The 15,826-nt window shown below is 31.9% G+C and overlaps 1 long non-coding RNA gene across 1 annotated transcript; it reads left to right on the forward strand.

Annotated features, from left to right (window-relative positions):
* Nucleotides 1-12,468: 12,468 nt before the first annotated feature.
* LOC143063042 (uncharacterized) lies at nt 12,469-14,907 on the forward strand. The gene is made up of 3 exons (XR_012974930.1): nt 12,469-12,802; nt 13,526-13,669; nt 14,510-14,907. It is a non-coding gene; the product is annotated as an uncharacterized LOC143063042 (long non-coding RNA).
* The last annotated feature ends 919 nt before the right edge of the window (nt 14,908-15,826 follow it).

Below are 15,826 nucleotides of genomic sequence, written 5' to 3' on the forward strand. Positions count from 1 at the left end.
TTGACAAACGAACATACCTCATTGGATAAACATTACAGGTGGAAGAAACTATAGTGATGGACACGAGCAAATAGCTAACTCAATGCAATATATTACAAATGCATTATATCCATCATTTCTCCGAGGGTATCACCATCCCAGTAGTCAACACTTTGGTGTTGACATGAATATCATTAATGTGGTCATTTTTATAAATTTCCTGTTTACAAAACTTTGAATTTTTCGAAAACTAAGGATTTTCTTATCCCAGACATAGATTACCTTAGCCGTATTTGGCACAATAATTTGGAATTTTGGATCCTCAATGCTCTTCAACTTTGTACTTGTTTGGCTTTATAAATATATTGATATGAGCGTCACTGATGAGTCTATGTAGACGAAACGCGCGTCTGGTGTACTAAATTATAATCCTAGTACCTTTAATGACTATTATATACTTCATGTTTTGACGCTATACTTAAAATCAAATGTATTGGAAAAAGTTAATAAGTCGTAACTACAAGACACTATTCCTTTAATACCTATTTTTGTTTAGATAAAAAATTAACTTGTTATGTATTCCTAACCTGCAGTCATAGAAACCTGGCCCAATGCCTTATTCTGAAAACTTGAACAGTTCTTTTATTATAATGATACCAAAGCAACTACTGTAAAAATAAGTCCTAGGACAGCACAAGCTTGTGTGGCTTTAAACCAGTACTAAAAGTAATTAAAAAAGAAGAAAAAAATCACTGAAAGTGTGTATTAGGGTAATTAAACTTTTTCATACAACGTACTTTCAATTAAAACCTATTCTTTGTATTCGGTTAAAGTCTTTTTACTATAAATGGTGTATACTGGAAATCGTTATTGAAAAAAGAAAATATATTCCAAGTGAGATAAATAACCTAAAATATAAAAAAAATACCGAAAAATATCTTCCGAAGAGCACATTGTTGATTGCTACGAACACAAATCAATATTCGCAACATTCTTTACGTGCGATCCCAAGTCACCAACCTGTAATTCAGTGGTTGTCGTTTGTTACTGTGTTTAATAATTGATTTCGTTCATTATTTTGTACATAAATTATGTCGTTGGTTTTCTCTCGTTTGAGTTTTTTTACCTTTGTCCTTTCAGGGGTCTTTCATAACTGACAATGCGATATGGACTTTCCTCATTGTAGAAGACCAATATACCCATACTCTGTTATTTCTGTATCATTTGGTATCTTGTGAAGAGTTGTCTCATTGGCTGTCAATCATATCACATTTTCTTTTTTATATATATTTTACTGTTTTATACCCACCATTTGTTCTTAAAATGTCCTGTACCAAGTAAGGGATATGGCAGTTGTTGTTTTATAGTTCCTTATTATGTATGTTGCATTGTCGTTTGTTTTTGTTGCACTTCAGTGTAATGTTGTTTCGTCGATTTCTTCTTAATATTATGTGTTTCTCTTGGTTTAAGGTTGTAACCCGGATTTGTTTTTCTCAATCGATTTTATTTTTATGACTTTTGAACTGCGGTATACTACTGTTGCCCTTTTTTTTTTAATTCATATGCACTTCCTTAAAATAAAATGGTGGTCTTCACAATTGGAAAAACTTATGGCTAATTTTGTTTAAAGTAACACTTAGGCCAAAGGTAGTAAAAATCATCTTCTTCTTCATTAGATTGCACTATTACGCTGTCAAAATGACATCATAATAGTTCTAAATGCACCAGAGCTTGTTGAATTTGTGTTTGACAGACAAAACCGAAACTGAATGAAACACATCAACAATATCATACAAATCTGCTTATAACAATTTATTTAGGTCGAAGGGTGTGGCCAATGTTTTTGAAAAGAAAAGGAAGACCACACAAATGCAAAAAAAAAACCAAGCAATTTGGCTAAAAACTTTTTGAATATCGTCCTTTTGAAGTTGTTTTAAAATATCTTGAAAATGAATAGCAAACAATAAAAGTGTTTGGTTTATCTAAATTTGCATATTTAGGATCGTTAACATATGTCTTATATTTGCCATAGCAAAGTATGATTTTTATGGCCAATTTATGACCTTTCCTTTAGGAACTTTTTCGCAGTTTGGATGGTTTTCAAAAAGCACTCTGAAACCATAACAACATCTGCACACGCTATTCTTGTTGCTCAGTCTTTTGTTTTCTTTGTTGTGTTTTGTGTACTATTTTTGTCTGTCTGTCGTTTTTTATTTAGCCATGACGTTGTCGGTTTATTTCCGATTTATGAGTTGAAACGTCCGTCTTGTATCTTTTGCTTCTCTTTTAAAACATTGTTCGTCTGACGTAAGAGTTACTTGATTACTTAATGTTGCCCCAGATAAATCATCAGAACCACTCTTAAAGGTTTTGCTAGATCGCTCCCTTAATCATTATCACATAAAATGTTACTGAATTCGTTTCCTAAAAAAACAGCCAAAAGGAAGTGTTATCATATGAATTCTGAATTTAAAATGAATTTTTCTGTATCTTTCCATCTTTTTTAAATGTTTTGACTCAAAACACTTTCTTAAAAACTTTTAAATGTTGACAGCCGCTAAACGATAATAAGTGAATGAACTTTGATGAGTTATATATGACATAAGTGGGTACAATAATGATGATAATAACTATAAGCTAATAAACAAAAGGCTGCGCAAAATTAATATCTGGTTAGTTTTAAATTTTAGATTTAGAAAAAAGAAATCGCTCATTACTATACCGTTTCAGAAACTAAGCTAGATTTAAACATACATTTCTTTCAGCATATTTTGATCTTTTCTTTATATAATATTAATTTGATATATAACTATTGCAGGCTTCCTCCCATTTCTTACAAAATATAAGTCGAAAATGAAAGAAAAATAAAAATTTGGTGGCCTTACATTCAATCTTTTGACGTTATATTATATGCACGTGACATGAAAAAGATTGGTTTTTCCGAAACAAGATGACCGAAATTTAAAAAGGCACACTTTTGAGGTACAAAATCAGACAAACTTTTAAAAAGTAAGCATTAATTTTTAATTGTAGAATGACAATCTGATTAGAAAATCACTTTCTTCGATTGTCTAGTAAGTAAAACTACAAAGCAATTCATTAAAAAGGGTAATACTTGACTCTCCCTGTGGTATCTTTCGTCCCTTTTTTGTAAAAGGTGCATTAGCTACGAGATATGAAAATAGTATTTTTTGTTCAATCATTAATGAAAGTGAAATAGTGAACTAATCATTCGCTCTAACAACCAGTTTGGTTTCATATTTGTCAAAAAAAGGCTTAGAAACATCACTGATGAATTATTCACTTGCATGTGAATGATTTGACCTCATTGAATCCGTAATAGTGTGACCTTAAATTTAACCAACTAGCTGAAGATTGGTAACGTATCAATTTGGCGTGATCAACTTCTTAAAGGGAAAAAAGGTGAACGTTGAAAGTGAAACAAGGGTTAACTATTTAGTTGATGACATATTCGGTTCACAAAAACTGATTCTTATACAAGAAAAAAGAAGATTTACATATATGTTAACCTATAAAAGGCGGCAGTAGTATACCGCTATTCGAAATCCATAAATCGAAAGAGAAAAAAAAATCCGAGTTACAAATTAAAACTGAGGAAAACGCATCAAATATAAGAAAACTACGGAGTGTCTATTCGTCCGGCTAGCCGGACGAATAGTTAAAAATCTCTATTCGTCCGGCCATCCGTCTGCGGATGCGCAAATCTTCAATATCAATAAAAGTGTCATGTGACGCGGAAAGTATCCCGGATGAGGTGTCGGATAACACACGCGGTGTCGGATAACACACGCGCGTATACAATGGACATTTTGAGAATCGGAGATCGTAATTTATATTTGAAGATGTCAAAAAGAAAACAAGAGAGAATGTGATTGCTTTAAACAAATGTATATAGGGGTGATTCCAGAACAATAGTTTATACATGTTAACTGTGAGGAATAAGCCTGAAATCAAAGTGTTTTGGATGCATTATTTTCAAGTTATAATACTACAACGGAGATCTATGAACATACTGATATGCTGGACTGGGGATAATACACCAGGGTTGGGGTACCCCCCTTTTCTGTTGTATCTAATATACAATTTTTTTAGTAAAAATCTTATCGAAAACACAATCCTACTTTTGGGGACAGGTTTCACGTGCCTGCCCTTTTCTCTAATGTCCTATGAATTAAAAATCGCCGGACAATTTAAAAATAAGAATCGTGCATTATCATACGAGGACCTTACTTTAACCAAAATTCTCAAAAACTATAAATTCATGATCTTTTTGAATCATAGATGAAACCAATAATGATTGACCCGACTATTTACCTTACATGAAATTCATAAGCAGAACAACAAAATCATTTTTAGCAACCCCCCCCCCCCCCCCCCAAATACCTAATTTCCTTTAGAATATTAGAATTAACAAGATCTGAATCAAATGTATAGTTTTTTTTTATTAGAATAAGTTCTTTTTCCTAATACGATGTTAGACAATATATTTTAAAACAACTCGTGCATTATTTAAAACCTTCAAAACACGATGTTATATCTTCATCATTATATTTTTGGCCGGACAAATAGCGAAAAATCGTAAAAATGCTATTTGTCCGGCTTGCCGGATAAATAGACACTGTCAGAAAACTACGACACAACAGAAACACAGCATTTAAATGTAACACACATAGAAACGAACTATAATATAACAATAGCTATTTTCCTGACTGGTACACTTATTATATGAAATTAAACAGACCAAGAATAATCCAATTGCTCGTGTACGCCTTCTTTGTGTGTCTATATTTATGTTTGTATCTGGTTATATTACAATCAGCTGTATTCGGAGGTCATATCAATGGTTAATTAAATGGCGTCTAGACGGAAATACTCAAGTTAGGATGTTATATATTATTGAGTCCGTGCAAAGTCAATCATTTATTTCAGACTTATTACAATTTGAACATACGTTTAGGTAAGTTATAAATCAATTATAAGAATTAAAGTCAAATCGGTGAACGTGAGATAATGCTCTTTGGCATTTCTTCAAACTGTTACTTATAGCCTTGGGAATATGCCGAAACCAAACTTTTGTTAAAAATTTGGTTTTGTTAAAAATTTGGTTAGATGGCGAATCAGACCAAAATTCAGAATTTTGCCAAAGCGAAAACATTCGTTTTAGTATGTTATAAATCAAGTATGAGAAATTAAGTCGAATCGGTGAACTTGAGGTTATGCTCTTTTACATCTCTTCAAACTGTTACTTAGCCTTGGGAATATGCCGAAACCAAACCTTTGTTAAAAATTTGGTTTTGTTAAAAATTTGGTTAGATGGCGAATCCCAGGCATAGATTGCCTTAGACGTATTTAGCACAATTTTTTGGAATTTTGGATCCTCAATGTTCTTCAACTTTTTACTTGTTTGGCTTAATAAATATTTGATATGAGCGTCACTGATGAGTCTTATGTAGACGAAACGCGCGTCTGGGGTACTTAATTATAATCCTGGTACCTTTGACAATTATTTCAACAAATTTTCAAATCAAATTTGATTTTTATTTATGTCTTCCATAAGCACCCGTAGAGTCTAACACAAATCACTGCTTTTTTAAAACAGTCCTTATAATTACAGATTGCACAAATTCATATATGTGCTTACAATTTTGCCCTATTACGACTGATTCAAGAGTGACTACGAACTATTTACGATAATTACGAACGAGTTTGTACGCCATATTTCTCGCAAAATTACATAATGTGTAACGATTAGTCACAGATTACGTAAATGTGTTTTATTACGATATGTTTACGTGTTGTAAGCGATAGTTACGAGCTTGTTACGATTATCGTCGAGTGCTTACGATTTTGGAACTTTCATATTATATCCTATATTAAAATTAATTTTAATTGAAATCAAATAAACAATTTTTGATGTTCTACAATTGAAAATGTAAATAGGGAATGTATTTAAGAGACAACAATCCGGCCAAAGTGCAGAAAAGTGCCCAAGGCCACCAATTGGTCTTCAATGCAGCGTAAAAAAATCTGCATCCGGAGGCGGACTTCGGCTGGCCCTTAAACAATAATGTATATTCGTTCAACAAAGCAGGCGCAATAATAAACTCCGAAACATATAATTGAACTAAAATTTATAAAACGCACAAAACTGATGAAGACTAGAGGTTCCTCAACAGGCGCATAAATTCCGTTGAAAAAAAAACACAGAAGAAACTAAGAAAAATGACAATGGTCAACATGAATTAACAAATGATTACTAGTCGTAATTGACATGCCAACTCCATACCTTAATTGAACTGATCGAACCATTGTGTCTTCATCATAAGACAATCAAGCACAATTTAGAGGTTGAGAATCCTGCTAATATAAATTACACGATTAGAATATAACCCATACCATGCTAAAAACTGGTTTAAGAATACATAGGGTTTAAATAAATATCGCAGGTACCAGGCTTATAATTTGATACGCCAGACACGCGTTTCGTCTGCATAAGACTCATCAGTGACGCTCAGATAAAAAAAGTTAGGAAGACAAACAAGTATAAATTGAAGAGCATTTAGAACCTAAAATTTCAAAAAATTTTGCCAAATACGGACAAGGTAATATATGCCAGGTATAAGAAAATCCTTAGTATTTCGAATAATTCATACTTTTGCAAACAGTAAATTAAAACAAAATTGACCGTATAATTGATGTTCATGTCAACACCGAAGTGCTGACTATTGGACTGGAGAAGCCGATGTAGTAAATTAACATGAGTTCGAAAATATGCTGTGTTTAGTGACCTCATAACACTATCTTAACTATATCCCATCTGAATAAGTCTGTTTATGGTTTGGTTAGCTTTTGAGATCTACATCTTGGTGCTTTCTTTAGACCATAAATTAGATGTTAGATACCTGCATGTTGATTTGTATTTACGAATGATGTCATTATACCCATGAGAAGATTTAGTTATATTTTGACCAGTTTGTGATATCGAAATCCTGGTGTAAAACTTTTCAGTTATACATAAATTTCTTCATTGAAATCAAATACCCTGTTACATACACGAGATAATCGAAAAAAAAATTGAGATATATAAACACTTTAAGATAGAGACAAGGATATATTTAACAAAAGGAAATAACAAAACATCTTTTTATCATATATTTGGTATTAAGCTTCCCGTTAAAGATATGGAAATCAAGATACCGAACAGACCAGTGTCCATTGTAAGTATGAGCTTTATTTGAAGTCACTTCAGCAGAATAAATCGTTTTAGTGTTCATACTGAAGTTTGTTTATTCCATATTGACAAGAGGTGAAGGAGAAGGCTGAAATCTCACAAAACATGTTTAATAAAGACATCAGTATTTTACCGTTGTTCAAAAGTCATAAATCGATTGAGAGAAAACAAATCCGAGTTAAAAACTAAATCCGAAGGAAACACATCATATACAAAGATAAACAACGAAAAACCGATGTACAACAATAAACTACCCGTCGCCTTTATACGCCTGTCCAAAAAAAGTACCAGGATTATAATTAAGTACGCCAGACGCACGTTCCGTCTACATCAGACTCATCAGTGACGTTCATATCAAAATAGTTATAAAGCCAAACAAGTGCTAAGTTGAAGAGTATTGGGGATCCAAACTTCCAAAAAATTGTTGGCCTTGTGTTCGTTTTTAATGTTTGGTCGAGTGTTTATTTATTTGAGACATTCCCCGTTTCCATTGTCACTTCTGAAACATTAAGACATGTTTATGTGACTTCAATTACTTAAAAAGGGACTTTTTTTATATAATTTAATGCTAAAAGAAGGTTTTAAACGTGCAGGTATTTGACACTTAAGACTGTTTTAAAAGAACGTCGGATTTCCAAACAGATAAGCAACCAATTTAAAAATACGAGTTCTGATATATTACTTTACAATTTAGTGGCATAACACATTACTTCAAATTATCGACTGTTCTTTCAATGCGACACTATTTAGATTGCACTTTATACTTAATACCAATAAAAGATAAAACAAAGAATTCAAGAAGAAAATAAGTCTAAGCAAAGGCAATGTCCCCTTGTTTTTACTTGTCGTTCTTGTCTTTATGGATGGCTAATTTGTTATCAAATGTACCGGGCTTATAATTTGATACGTCAGACGCGCGTTTCGTCTATTAAAAACTCATCAGGAATGCTCAGATCAAAAAAGTGAAATAACATTACAAATAAAATAGTTGAAGTGCATTGAGGACCCGAAATTTAAAAATAGGTTGTGGCAACTAGTTTTAATCGCTAACATCAGTAAATGACTCGCTGATATCGCAAATAACTCGTTTCAACTAGCAACAACTCACAGACAATCTAAAGAATCAGTATTGTCCACGGATTGATTTTTCCTAAAATAACCCCGTAAGTATCAACAACATTTAAGCGGTCATAAATTGCAAGCAAAAATCCGAAAATGACTATTCCTTACGGATAATTACCTTTTTGTGGATTTTTTCATGTTACAGAGTCCTCGTGTGTTGCAAGTTCTGATGAGCACTGTACGCTTTGAGGCAAAATATATCAGCTAAAAAATATAAAAAAAATCGTAATTTTTATAGTTCGTTCTTTTGTTGTACTGTTACACTACTGTCCCAGGTTAGTGGAGGGTTTGGATCCAGTTAACATGTTAAACACCGACACATGTATTTGTGTATGTGTCCGTCCCAAATCAGCAGCCTGTATTTCAGTGGTTGTCGTTTGTTAATGTGTTACATATTTGTTTTTGTTTGTCTTTGGAACATAAATTAGGCCGTTAGTTTTCTTGTATGAAATGATTTACATTTGTCTTTTCAATGCCTTTTATAGAAGAGGGATGAAAGATACCAGAAGGACAATCAAACTCATAAATAGAAAATAAACTGACAAAGCTACGGCTAAAAATGAAAAAGACAAACAAACAATAGTACATATGACACAACAGAAAAATAAAAAATAAACAACACGAACCCCACCAAAAACTATGGGTAATCTCATGTGAAGGGTAAGCAGATCCTGCTTCACATATGGCACCCGTCGTGTTGCTTATGAGATAACAAAGCCGGTAAATAGTCTAATTCGGTAGGTCACATTTATGAAAGAGAAGTGGAGTGTAGTTACGACGTAAGAAACATATCCGATATCATTTGTGAAACGGTTATTCTATAACGATCAACCAACTCGTGATGGCGTTCGTAAAATTTACGAAAGATGATTTCAACTTCACCATTTAGAACTCTTGATTTAATAGCTTCCTTGTGAGCAACAACCCTCTATCAAGAACATCGTAATAGGAAATGCAAGCACGGGAATATCGTATCAATTGGGAGATATATACACCGTATGCAGGTGCTGCTAGAATGTTGCTACCTAGAAATGGAAAGTTCACAATTGGAAAGCTGAAATCATCTCTTTTGTCGTAAAGTTTTGTTTTCAAACAACCCTCATTGTCAATTTCGAGATGTAAGTCAAGATATGAGGCCAACTTAACTGCATCTGTTGTATCCTTTATCTCTAGTGCAATGGGATAGATGCGTTCGACATAGTCACCAAATTTTGAATTATTAAGTGAAAGAACACCATCTATATAGCGGAAAGTACAGGATATTGATAACTTCTTATCTAGCTGACTATGCGGTATGGGCTTTGCTCATTGTTGAGGGCGGTACGGTGATCTATAATTGTTTATTTCTGTGTCATTTTGTTTCTTGTAGAGAATTGTCTCCTTAGCTTTTTTCTTCTTTTTTATATAACGGGTGTTTATGGAAGACATAATAAAATCAAATTATATTTGTAATTTTTTTTAATCTATCTAATCTTTTTTTCGGATCGTAAGCAATCAATTTCAAATTCTCATTTTTACAAAAATGCCATATTTGTATAAAAATATTAAACATATGTTCCTGAAATAAGCATTTAGCTTAGTCCAGTTGCTGATCATTATTCTTTATTATGAACTGTTCAACCAATGAATTTAAGATTTTAATTTGAGGTTAAGGGGGCTCCTGGGTATAAAATAAAAAAAAATAACATAATTACAGAAATCGCAATTATTTAGTTTATGTACAGTTTATAGGAAAACTTAAATAAAAAATATAGGTCACCGATGAGTTAAAAAAGATATTTCAAATGTAAGGCCAAAAAATGGCATTTTTGCACCAAAGGGAGATAATTTGGAGCTTTTTCAATGATATAAACATTTTAAAAGTCATCTGGGGACGAACTGAATCGATTTTTTGGGTTGATTTTTTTACCATATCATAAAGTAATAACTAATAGTGTAATAAATAAAATTTGTAATGAAAAAATAAAATTTCAATTTTGCTGAAATTTTGTACCCACGAGCCACCTTAACAATGACAAAAGTGCGATATGTATTTCATTTTTGACATTGAAGAGTGATGGTTATGTATTGAATATAAATTGATAATTTAGTTCAAAGTGCATTGTATATCAATCAATGGTTTTTCGATGCTTGATATGAAACATATGTTTTTACTGATGACAAAATAGAGCAAGTGAGTAAAATTAAAAACATTTACTTTTGCCGCCGGAAGTTTATGTCCTTAATTACTCTAACAAAGACACATATAAATGTACTACAAACCCGGTCTGCTGCCAGTTTAATATTTGTTATTAAAACATCATGATCATCAGATAGAGATAAAAACTTCCAAGAATCGTGTATTATTAGTTTTATGTCCATAAACAATAAATCATAGTCAAATCAATCAAAATATTACGTTGCATTATTTCTATATAGGTGTTTCTAAACTTAAACCAAGAGGGTTTGAAAACCTTATTTAAAAAATAATTTATTTATCAATATTGCGATATAAAGCCTTGTCCTTAGTCGGGACTTTCTAGTTCAGTGGTTGTCATTAGTTTATGTCTTTTTAATTTGTTTTTAGTGAATTGTTTCGTTATAAACTTGGCCGTTTGTTTTCTACATTGAATCGTTTAAAATTTTTAATGTGGGTACATTTTATAGCCGATTAAACAGTACGACTTTTTTTACGGTTACCTAGTTTTGCTTACATTCGCTTCAGTTGAACTTTGGTGGATGGTTGTCGCATTGCCAAGCATATAACATCACCTTATTTCTATTTAAGGAATGACTGTAATATTTTTTCTGTCTATGAAGAAATAACATAAAAAATGTGGTGCACACTGAATAACGCGCGTAGCGGGTTATTTAACAGTGTGCACCACATTTTTTATGTTATTTCGAATAGACATAAAAAAATATTACAGTCATTTCTTATAATTTAATCCTAAATTTCATTTTAAACCGTAGAAAACCATGAAACACGTTGATGACGTCACGGTCACATGACTAAATAATGTCTATGGACTTATAACAAAATAACGTCAGCCAATCAGAAGACACGTTACATCCAAATTTAAATTATTTCGTTATGAACAAAGTAAAACCACAAAAATACTAAACTCCGAAGGAAATTCAAAACAGAGAGTATTTAACCAAATGGCAAAATCAAATGCTAAAACACATCATTTTATTACATAGAAAATAGTGGATCAAAAGTACATTAGCAAAAATTGCAGACAAGAATACAAAATATTACAATACCACAATAACACAATGACTGGATGAAAAAGTACAGAGCTACGACATATGTATAAAAAAAACATAAAAAGGTAAATAGAAAAGGCACATTAGCAAAACTGAAAGACAATATACAAAATTATCAATGACAATAACACCATGACAAAATGTATAAGTACAGAGACACTTCATATGTAAATACAAAAAGGCATAAAGACAAAGCACATTAGCAAAAATGAAAGACCAAAATACAGAATTATCATAGAACAATAACACAATGACGGGATGTATAAGTACAGAGGCACATCAAATGAATATTACCAAAAACAGACTAAACGGTAATGATTCAAGTCAATAAGTCAGGGATTTCGTTACCACAAATTACTTATAAACTTTAGTAAATGATCCTAAATTCTTCCATCAATATAAAAATTAAGGTTTGGTGTGTGATTGTGGCTCTAGCAAATAGATAACAGAGTTTGCACCTCTAAAATGTTGTCTTATCAAATTTCGGTCACCTAGAAAAAATAATTATCATTTTTAATCTTCTCTATGTCACGTGAAGATATAATATAATGTCAAAAGATTTGTTGTAAGGCCACAAGTTTTAGATTGTTCGTTTTCGATTAATTTTCTGTGATAAATTTGAGATTGCCAGCAATACTTTTATTTTATATATCTTTCTAAAAATTCAGCTTAATTTTTAAGTTTTTGTTAAAGTCATGAATTTAGAACCAAAAAAAAGGAGAAAGGATTTGGTAAAAAGAAGTTAATCTATTCGTTGTTTAGATTTAGAAATTGATGTTAGTTAAACGAACCAGAAAATGATTTTGCGTGACCTTTAGCTTAATTTACAGAAATTATCATAAATGTGGTTTCCCGCTTATCTTTATACCTTTGTAATGTATAACACATCAAAGATCATTCATTTATGTTCATTTAGCTGCAGTAGAAATCAAATTATTTTTTTTAGGAAACTGCTTTGAGTCAAAACATTGAAAATCATGGATAGATACAGACAAATTCATTTTGGATTCAGAATTCCTATGATAACACTTCCTATTGGGTGTTTGTTTCAGCTGATTTCTGTAGGATCACCATATTGGATTAAGATTAAAGTTTCGTCTCTAATTCAATCTGTTGATATACATTCAGGTCTGTGGAGAGCTTGTTTTGCACTAAACAATGCAAAACCGGAATGTTCGTCGGATATGAGCGACAACCCAGGTAATGAACGTATTGAATTATTGAAAGAAATTTGCATGAATTGGCACATGTCTGCATTTCACGCTTGAAAGTTGATATTTTTTATTCCGTTTTTTTTTGGAGTAGGGGTGGCAAATCCAGGTACATTTTATATAAGACTGCTTCAGGGATGGATCTAGCAACTTCTTTAAAATTGTTCCTATGTTCCTATTGATTAATCTGGGCAACAGTAAGGTTACATGCTACCCTTCCGGTAGTGTGCGAGTATAAGATAGTTTTAGAGTGCTTTTAGAAAACCGTGAAAAACAACAACAATTTAAATCAGTGCTATTTTCGTTTCTCATACCATTAAAGTGAATGTACGGATATGATATATATAAAATAAAATTGAGAGTGGAAATGGGAAATGTGCCAAAGCGACAACAAGCCGACCATAGAGCAGACAATAGCTGAAGGCCACCAATGGGTTTTCAATGTAGCGAGAAACTCCCGCACCCTATATTTGTAAATATATATGAACTAGTTTTGTAGGTAAAAATTTGATAAAAGCTATACATTTAGAAAATTTACATTACGTCATTTTTATAGAAAAAAATGTTGGCAGTGTGCATGCTTATGACTAAATTTTGATTACTTCATGTTTTAGAAAGACTTTAAGTGAATAAAGAGAATAGTTCTTATTTGAATGCATGTAGAATTAACATATACTTCCAAAGAGATGTTTTGTTTTTTTTTTCATTTAAGATTGGTTTAGGGCCACACAGGCTTGTGCTATCCTAGGACTTATTTTTGCAGTAGTTGCTATGGTATCATTATACTTAAAGAACTGCTCAAGTTTTCAGAACAAGGCATTGGGCCTGCTTGCTATGGTTTCAGCCTTTGCTGCAGGTAAGGAATAAATTACTGGCTCATTTTGATCTGAAAAGTTGGTATAAAAGGAATAGATTTTTGTTGTTGCGAAATATTTGCACAAAAAGCCATTATATACCTTTTCCCAATGTATCAAATGTTTTAACTATAAGTAGATCGTCAAATATTTATCAAAGGTACCAGGATTATAATTTAGTACGGCAGACGCGCGTTTCGTTTACATATGACTCATCAGTGACGCTCATATCAAAATAGTCATAAAGCCAAACAAGTACAAAGTTGAAGAGCACTGAGGATTCAATATTCCAAAAAGTTGTGCCAAATACGGCTAAGGTTATATATCCCTGGGGTTAGAACATCATTAGTTTTTCGAAAAAATTCAAAACATAGAGTTTAAAATTCGTGTCTCATCAATGAGTCATTTGTACAAAATTTGAAGCATAATATCTATGTTGGATTTATTTCTTACTTTCCACAGTCTTCTTCTCATAGAAATATACGACTTATACGATTTTGGTTGTTGATTCAATGTTGCCAAACATAATTCGTTGGCCTTTTTTATATTCAAATATTATGTGTGGACCAATTGATACTTCTTGATTGATTTACGGTAAAAAGTAAAATATAAAAATATATATATATTTCCAAATAAGGACAAAGAATTGTGGAACAAAAACACGATGTCATTCACATTGACTATGCTTTAAAAAGTTGATTCAGCGATTATTCTTTTTAATCAAATTATCAAGAAACTATAATACTGCTTTTTACTCTAGGGCTTCATAGTTTCTATTTTACGAACCAACTATTGTATCTATATTTCATGATATATCCTTTCACTTTTGTTTCTATTTTTAGCTATCATGATTATAATAGGAGTTTCTGTTTTTGCTGTAAAGATGACAGACCTACTGTTACCTACTGGGAAAACAAGATTGGAAATAGGCACTGATTATTTACATTGGGGGTGGTATATTGGGATAGCTGCTGGCGTAACGTTCATAAAAGCGGCCATATTTGTATCTATTGGAGTAATGAACACCAGGAATGATTAAAATTAAAATTAACTCAATGCAATATGACGCAAAATTAATGTTGGAATGCATTTTGCATAGCAAAACATCTACTTACAACAAAATACAAGCAGATTGTTTCAATAATTATATCGTTTTGTTTTTACTGAGGTGCAATTTTGGTATTGACTTGTGTATAACTGTTGTAACATTCTTATTACAATATTGAGCTTCAAAATCAAATCTGTATTGTTTCAATATTTTTTATGCCCTAATTAGCAGCTGGAACATGATTACTTTCGTTTATAAAAAAAAACAAAGACCACATTAGTTAAACAGTTATTCTTTTTAAGATTGGACAACAATACATGGTAAAATAACATAAACACTTTCATTTAAGAATTAATACAAAACTATAAATGATCAAACAGTTAGACATGAACTTTTTAGTGACGTCGTGAAACGTCAACAGAATTTTCCATATCCAAATGTAATATTAAAGAAAAGATTATGTCCTAGAAAATTAACGGGAGATTCGGGTGAAAGTAAACTTGGAAATGATTGTTATGCATTGTATTTAACCTCAGTCGGGGAATTTGGAGACATTTGAAAAATGCGCTTAGTGTTAAATCTTCATCCAGCTCAAATAAAACTTTATCGTGTACCGATGAGATATATGGCTCACAAAATGACGCAATATTTAACCTTGCAGTTAAGGATAGTTCGTCTAGTAAATGATATGATTTTATTAAAATCTGAATATGCACGTGACTCTGAGATGTTAAACAGATCAATTGAGGATCTAAAGAAGGAAAATAAACAACTCAAAGACCGTGATTTCAAATACAGTGATCGTTTCAAGAACCTACAAAATCAAATCAATGTGATAAAAACCAAAACAGAATCAATAACAACATGTACAGAAACATTTTTCAAATAGACGTGAACACAATTAAAGTTCAATTACAACAAAACTGTGAACAGAATAGTAAAACAAAACAGCGAACTAAAATATTTGGTTTCTCAATTTTTGGAGAGTGTCAAAACAGTAACAGAGATGAAATCTGACATTGATAAAATTCATGAAAATATAACGAAACATAATGTTAACATGAAAACAGTAGACAAAACTGTGAAAGCAGAGTCCGAGCGACTTAACCGA

The sequence above is a fragment of the Mytilus galloprovincialis genome, chromosome 2 (genome assembly GCF_965363235.1).
Source record: "Mytilus galloprovincialis chromosome 2, xbMytGall1.hap1.1, whole genome shotgun sequence".
Taxonomy (NCBI): domain Eukaryota; kingdom Metazoa; phylum Mollusca; class Bivalvia; order Mytilida; family Mytilidae; genus Mytilus; species Mytilus galloprovincialis.